Source organism: Arachis ipaensis, chromosome B10 (assembly GCF_059453495.1).
Source record: "Arachis ipaensis isolate K30076 ecotype BB chromosome B10, ASM5945349v1, whole genome shotgun sequence".
NCBI classification, from domain to species: domain Eukaryota; kingdom Viridiplantae; phylum Streptophyta; class Magnoliopsida; order Fabales; family Fabaceae; genus Arachis; species Arachis ipaensis.
In genome coordinates this window covers 2,531,596-2,538,017 of record NC_142435.1, presented here as the reverse complement: position 1 = coordinate 2,538,017, position 6,422 = coordinate 2,531,596, and the positions used below count along the sequence as shown (strand labels likewise).

General features: G+C 32.5%; 1 pseudogene; it reads right to left on the bottom strand.

Moving 5' to 3' along the window:
• Positions 1-3,731: 3,731 nt before the first annotated feature.
• Positions 3,732-6,185, bottom strand: LOC107636811 (uncharacterized; annotated as a pseudogene).
• Between the last annotated feature and the right edge of the window lie 237 nt (positions 6,186-6,422).

The window sequence follows — 6,422 nt, the reverse complement described above, 5'->3', positions numbered from 1 at the left end:
ATATATTAAAAATCCACCTGAGTGTCGTACCACTGTAGTATCATTGACTTATGACTCGAGCATAAGGATTTGCATATTAGGGTGTTACAGATCTGCAAGAATTCAGTTAGGAACTGAAAAGGATCTTCTGATGGAAGTCCATGAAACTTGCAGTTCTGTTGCATTAGAGAAACTAATTGAGGTTTAAGCTCAAAATTGTTTGCTCCAATGGCAGGGATTGAGATGCTTCTTCCATTTAAATTGGAATTTGGTGCAGTAAAGTCACCAAGCATCTTCCTTCTTTTTTGAAATTTTCTGTCAGATTTTCTCCAGAGAGTTGTGCTTTAGCTTCCCTTAGCTTCCTCTTCAGAGTTCTTTCAGGTTCAGGATCGGCTTCAACAAGAATGTTCTTATCATTGTTCCTGCTCATATGAAAAAGAAGAGAACACAAAAGAAAATATGGAATCCTCTATGTCACAGTATAGAGATTCCTTATGCAAGTATAAGAAGAGAAGAATATAAGAAGGAGAAGAGAAAAACTCGAACACAGAGAGGAAGATGGTGTTCGAATTTTTTTGGGTGGAAGAGAAGTGTTAGTAGATGAATAAATAAATAGAAGGAGATGGGAAAGAGAAGAATTCAAAAATTAATTAAAATAAAAATACACTTTAAAGTTAAAATTCGAAAATTGAAAATTGAAATTAAATTAAATTAAAATTTAAAACAATTAGTTAATTAAAATTGAATTTTGAAAAAGAGGGAAGGGATTTTCGAAAATTAGAAAGAGAAAATTAGTTAGGTAGTTTTGAAAAAGATAAGAATCAAACAAAAAGATAAGATAAATTTAAAAAGATTTGAAAATCAATTTTGAAAAGATAAGAAGTTAGAAAAGATTTTGAAATTGAATTTGAAAAAGATGTGATTGAAATTTATTTTGAACAAGATTTGAAAAAGAAATTAAAAAGATTTGATTTTTGAAAATTAAAGTTGATTACTTGACTAACAAGAAACAAAAGATATGATTTTGAAATTTAAATATTGGACCTTTCTTACTAGGCAAGTAACAAACTTAAAAATTTTTGAATCAATCACATTAATTGTTAGCATTAATTTTGAAAATATGAAATAAAGATAAGAAAAAGATTTTGAAAATAAATTTTGAAATTTTTGAAATTATGAAAGAAAAAATGAAAAAGATTTGATTTTTGAAAAAGATTTGAACAAGATAGAAATTTTTTTAAATTGAAAATTTGATTTGACTCATAAGAAACTAGATTTTAAAATTTTTTGAAAAAGTCAACTCAAATTTTCGAAAATTATGAGATAAAAAAGGAAAGCTATTTTTTTGATTTTTGAATTTTTAATGAGGAAAGAGAAAAACACAAATTGACTCAAAACATAAAAATTATGAATCAAAACAAGAAAATTATGTAAGAACACTATGAATGTCAAGATGAACATCAAGAACACTTTGAATGTCAAGATGAACATCAAGAATATGTTTAGACACCAAACTTAGAGATTTTCCATGTTTAGACACTATGAATGCAAAAATGCATATGAAAAACAACAAAAGACACAAAACAAGAAAATATGAAGATCAAACAAGAAGACTGGCCAAGAACAACTTGAAGATCATGAAGAACACATACATGAATTTTCGAAAATTCTTGGAAAAATAGAAATATGCAAGACACCAAACTTAAAAATTGACACTAGACTCAAACAAGAAACATCAAATTATTTTTGATTTTATGATTTTATAATTTTTTTGGATTTTCGAAAATAAATTTTGGAAAAACGAAAAAGGAAAAAGAAAATTTTCAACTCGTTGGGAGACGACCTGGGAATTCTACTCCCAGTATTTTATTCTTAAATTGTGACAACTCTTTCTAAATTGATAAGCAAAATTTTTGTCGGTTAAGAACTGTACTTGCAACGTTATTTCTATTATAAATTCTTAGTCGGCACTTTTCCGCCCGTCACACAGCCCTCACTCTGACCTTGTCATTCTTAGAGAACCTTATATTCCTACCCGATTGTATAGTATAATCTCTAGTGGCAGCCATAAAATGTTGTTTGGATTTGAAAACCATGCTTACCTCAAACTTCAGATCACCAAATTTGGCCTTGTCATTATAATGTGGATACACAGCTGGCCCTTCGTCTTCAGAGTCTAACTCCTGAGCAGAATCTTTTGACTTTCATTCATCTCCATCTGATGATTCTTCATATAATAAATCCTCATCTGAATATGAAATTACATCAATTCACCACAAAATTTTAATACAAAAAAAATAACTCACACAGATCTATTAAACAAGTAACTTCAATAACTCATACACAATTAATTAAACAATACCTCCATCAGAGCATTCATCGGATTCGATATCCTCATAGCTGGAGTCATCAGTGTCAATAGCTTTGTCCCTTGTTCTGTCAGTAGCAGGCCTATGCTTCTCTCTATGATCTACTTTCTTGGCCCTAGAAGACTGTCCTACATCAACTCCACTGTCACTGTCACTACTGTATATAGAATCTTCTTCAACTTTTGGAGGTTTGTACAAATGGTCTTCAGCACTCTCATATGAATAATGAGAGTCACTATCATTATCAACTGAAGTTGCCTTAACTTGCCTTCCATATCTTGTATTGGTTGTAGGTTTCACCTTCTTGTTGATCTTGTCGGCTGCTGTAGTCTTGGCAGAAACTTTAGCAGCCTGGGGTTTAGTCCAAGGTTTGGGCTGCTGGATGGGCTTTTCCATTGGCTTAGTTTGCGCTGAGGAGTGGGCTTAGGTGCGGGCTGAGGAGTGGGCTTAGGTGTGGGCTGAGGAGTGGCCTTAGGAGTGGGCTGAGGAGAGGGTAACTTGGTGGGCTGAGGTTTGGCTCTTTTTTGGCTAAGGTGATTTTTTGGTTGTCTTACAATAAGGTTGAGACATTGCATCATTGTGGTCCTTGTTCAGTTTCTCTGCGAGTTCAGGGATGGTTGGCAACTGTAGTACATCATCACCATCCTCGCTCATGCAGTCAACCACGTGTGGCTTAGACACCACATGCTTAAAATAGATATTTATGAGGTGATGATTTCTCTTGCAATCCCTAACCAATGCCAACAGATCAGCGTCATTTTCTAGCCTCCTCAAGCCATTATCCAGAAGTGTTCCAGGAAATTTCCACAAGTAATTGTTCATCTCAGCATATCCCAGCTCCTTATAGTATCCCTTCACAAAGAAAACGTCTAGAGTGTCTGCTTCTACACCCATTAATACTTCAGTATTATCTGGTTCATAACATAGATATCCTGATTTATCTATTTTGAACTTCCCACCATGGTGAAATACAAAGGTCATAGGGGGACCTTCCATCTGAAACCAAACCATCAACACACACAACTATTGGAAATTTTTTTCATAAACAGGCAAAGCAGATTCAACATCAACTACCAAAATGAAAATAAAACACACACATGCAGCTATACAGAGCACAAATATTGTTCTCAAGACTCGAAAAACAAGGTCATTCATGGATCACCACCAAAGCCCTAAGCCTGAACACATTCTCCTAAACCCTAACATTGCAAACAGACTCAGTGGCGGAGCTTGAACCAAAATTTTGGGGGGCCGAAAATTTAACATAAAAATTTAATAATAATATTTATATCAAAATAAAATTTATAAATATAATTATTCTTTAAGTTTGTTACTAATAAGATAATAAATAAATAATTCTACAGATAAAAAATATAAAATAGTTTATAATGGTACTCTTTGAGTTTTTAATGACTTAAAATCTTCAATAATTGAGTCAGAACTAAACTTTTCAGCAATTTCTTTCTCAATGTAAATAACCAAACTATCCGCAAGAAAGTCGTCCTCCATCTTGTTTCTTAACCTTGTCTTTATTATTTTCATTGCTGAAAATGATCGCTCTGTAGTAGCTGTAGAAATTGGAAGAGTTAATATCAGACGAATCAATCTATCAATCAAGTAATACACTTTTGACTTTTTTGTTTCTGCTAAACATCTACACAGTTCATGAATAGTTGACAAATTCTTCATTTCTGGATGCTGACGAACATCAAGAATAAAATGCTGAAGCTGAAAAGGAAAATTAATCTTCTCTTGTTCAGTAAAGTCTTCGGGATAGTAGCTATCAACAAGAGTAGAAATCTTAGCAATGTCAAAATTTTTGTAAGCATCCTTAGGCATGAGAGTAGAGCTCAGACTTAGTAGATCCATTGCTTGATCATTAAATCTGCTATTTAACTCTTGTAATTGCTTATCAATTGTGACTAAAAATATCTCCACTCTAAAATAATGCTCAACTGTAATATGATCTTTTTGGTGACGCGAGCGTCCTTGCCTTGCAACATAAGAAGCAGTTAAGTCAGGAATTAGAATATCATGTTGCTCACAAAATGATTTCACATTTTTTAATAATTCCTCCCATTTGTCATCTCTCATGTTTTGGATAAGTGTTTTTGTAGAATGAACTAGTTGCACAGCATTAACTATGTCTTGAGACTGCTTTTGTAAAGCTTGACAAAGAATATCAGTTATTCCCATCATATCTTTCATCAAATGCAAGATCAATACAAACTCAAATGAGGTCAGGGTATTGTAAGCACTATCTGCATCACCACGCTGAGAATAAGTTGATCCATCAACAATAATCTTTTGTAAAACAGTCAACGTTGCACCATACATATTTATCAAACTGCAAACAGAAGAGAAATGAGAACTCCATCGAGTATCACCTGCTCGTTTCAAAGTACCAATTTGATTTGCCCCTTTACCAGTTTCAAGTTCATCAATCTCTAATAAATGGACAATTTCATCTGTCTTGGCAGCATGTAACTCATCATGTCGCTTACTAGAAGAACAAATGATGTTGACGATGAAAGTCAATTTTGAAAAAAACTTATGCACAGGAATAACTTCTCTTGATGCAGCAACTAATGCAAGTTGTAATCGGTGAGCAAAACAGTGGATATAGTAAGAATAAGGGCAATCTTTTAAGAATAATGCTTGTAACCCATTCCATTCTCCTCTCATGTTGCTGGCGCCATCATATCCTTGACCACGAATATTAGAGACATCAAGACCATGTCGAGAAAGAATACCGCACAATTCTTGTTTTAGAGTTAATGATGTAGTATCTTTGACATGTACAAGATCAAGAAAACGCTCTTGAATAAAACCATGTATATCAACAAATCTCAAAACAAGTGCCATTTGTTCTCTTTTGGATTCATCACGAGCTTCATCTACTACAATGCAAAACTTGGAATCTCCAATTTCTTCACAAATATGCTTTCTCACCTTGTTTGAGAGTATATGCAAGATTTCTTTTTGAATTTGATGTGAAGTATATTTAGCATTATATGGAGCATTTTCTAACACAGTTCTTGCAACTTCATCATTGTAAGATGCTATGAGTTTTATCATTTCAAGAAAATTACCTCGATTTTTTTATTCTGGAGTCTCATCATGGCCTCTGAAAGCACAAGCTTGAAATGTAAGCCAACGAGTTGCATCAATGGAGGATTTTAGACGCAATCGATTCTTTTGAATTTCCTCAGAAGTATGATCCTCAATTACATTTTGGATGTGACTTGCCTGATTCAATAACTCTAGACATGCTCCAACTGCATTATTGTGTGGTGAGCAAGGATCTCCAATATGTTTAAGAAAAGCACAATTCTTTCCATCATTAACTTTTTTCCAATTTCTAAACCCTTTACTAATAAAAATATCTGACCCATTACGTCCACTGGGTTTTTTGCTAACCAAATAACAAAATAAACAATATGCAGCATCTTTAGAAGGTGAATACTCTAACCATGAAGGAAAAATACCAAACCAAGCATATTGAAATTGTCTTGGATGCTTCGTACCAGATAGAGGATAATTGTCAAGATGCTTTTGATATGGACCCCATTTAAGATAAGCTCGTCTAACCTCATCTCTCTGGTTTGGGTGATATTGCCAAATTTGAAGCCGTTTTCCAGGGTCTCGTTCCAAAGAATTAAGGTCAAACTCATCAGATGCAACTCTTTGAACTTTTGAAGGTTGTATCTCACTTTCTTCGTGATTCATTATAGTAGAAGAACTATCTACAGGTGTTGATATTGTAGAAGTTATATGTTCCCCTTCTTGAATATTAGCCTTCCTCTTAAAAAATACATCAATTCTTTGATTTTTCATCATTATTTTGTATAAAAATTTGAATATATATTCTGTAAAATATATAAAAAAAAGTTAGAAGGATAAATATTAAAATTTATAATATTTATTGAATTTTTTTTTATGAATTTATCAAAATACAATAATATCAATACTTATTAAATATTATAATATTTTTATCATATAAAAAATTAAATTAAATAAATAGTAAAATATAAAATAATATTAAATTAAATAAATAAAAAATACCTAATTTTT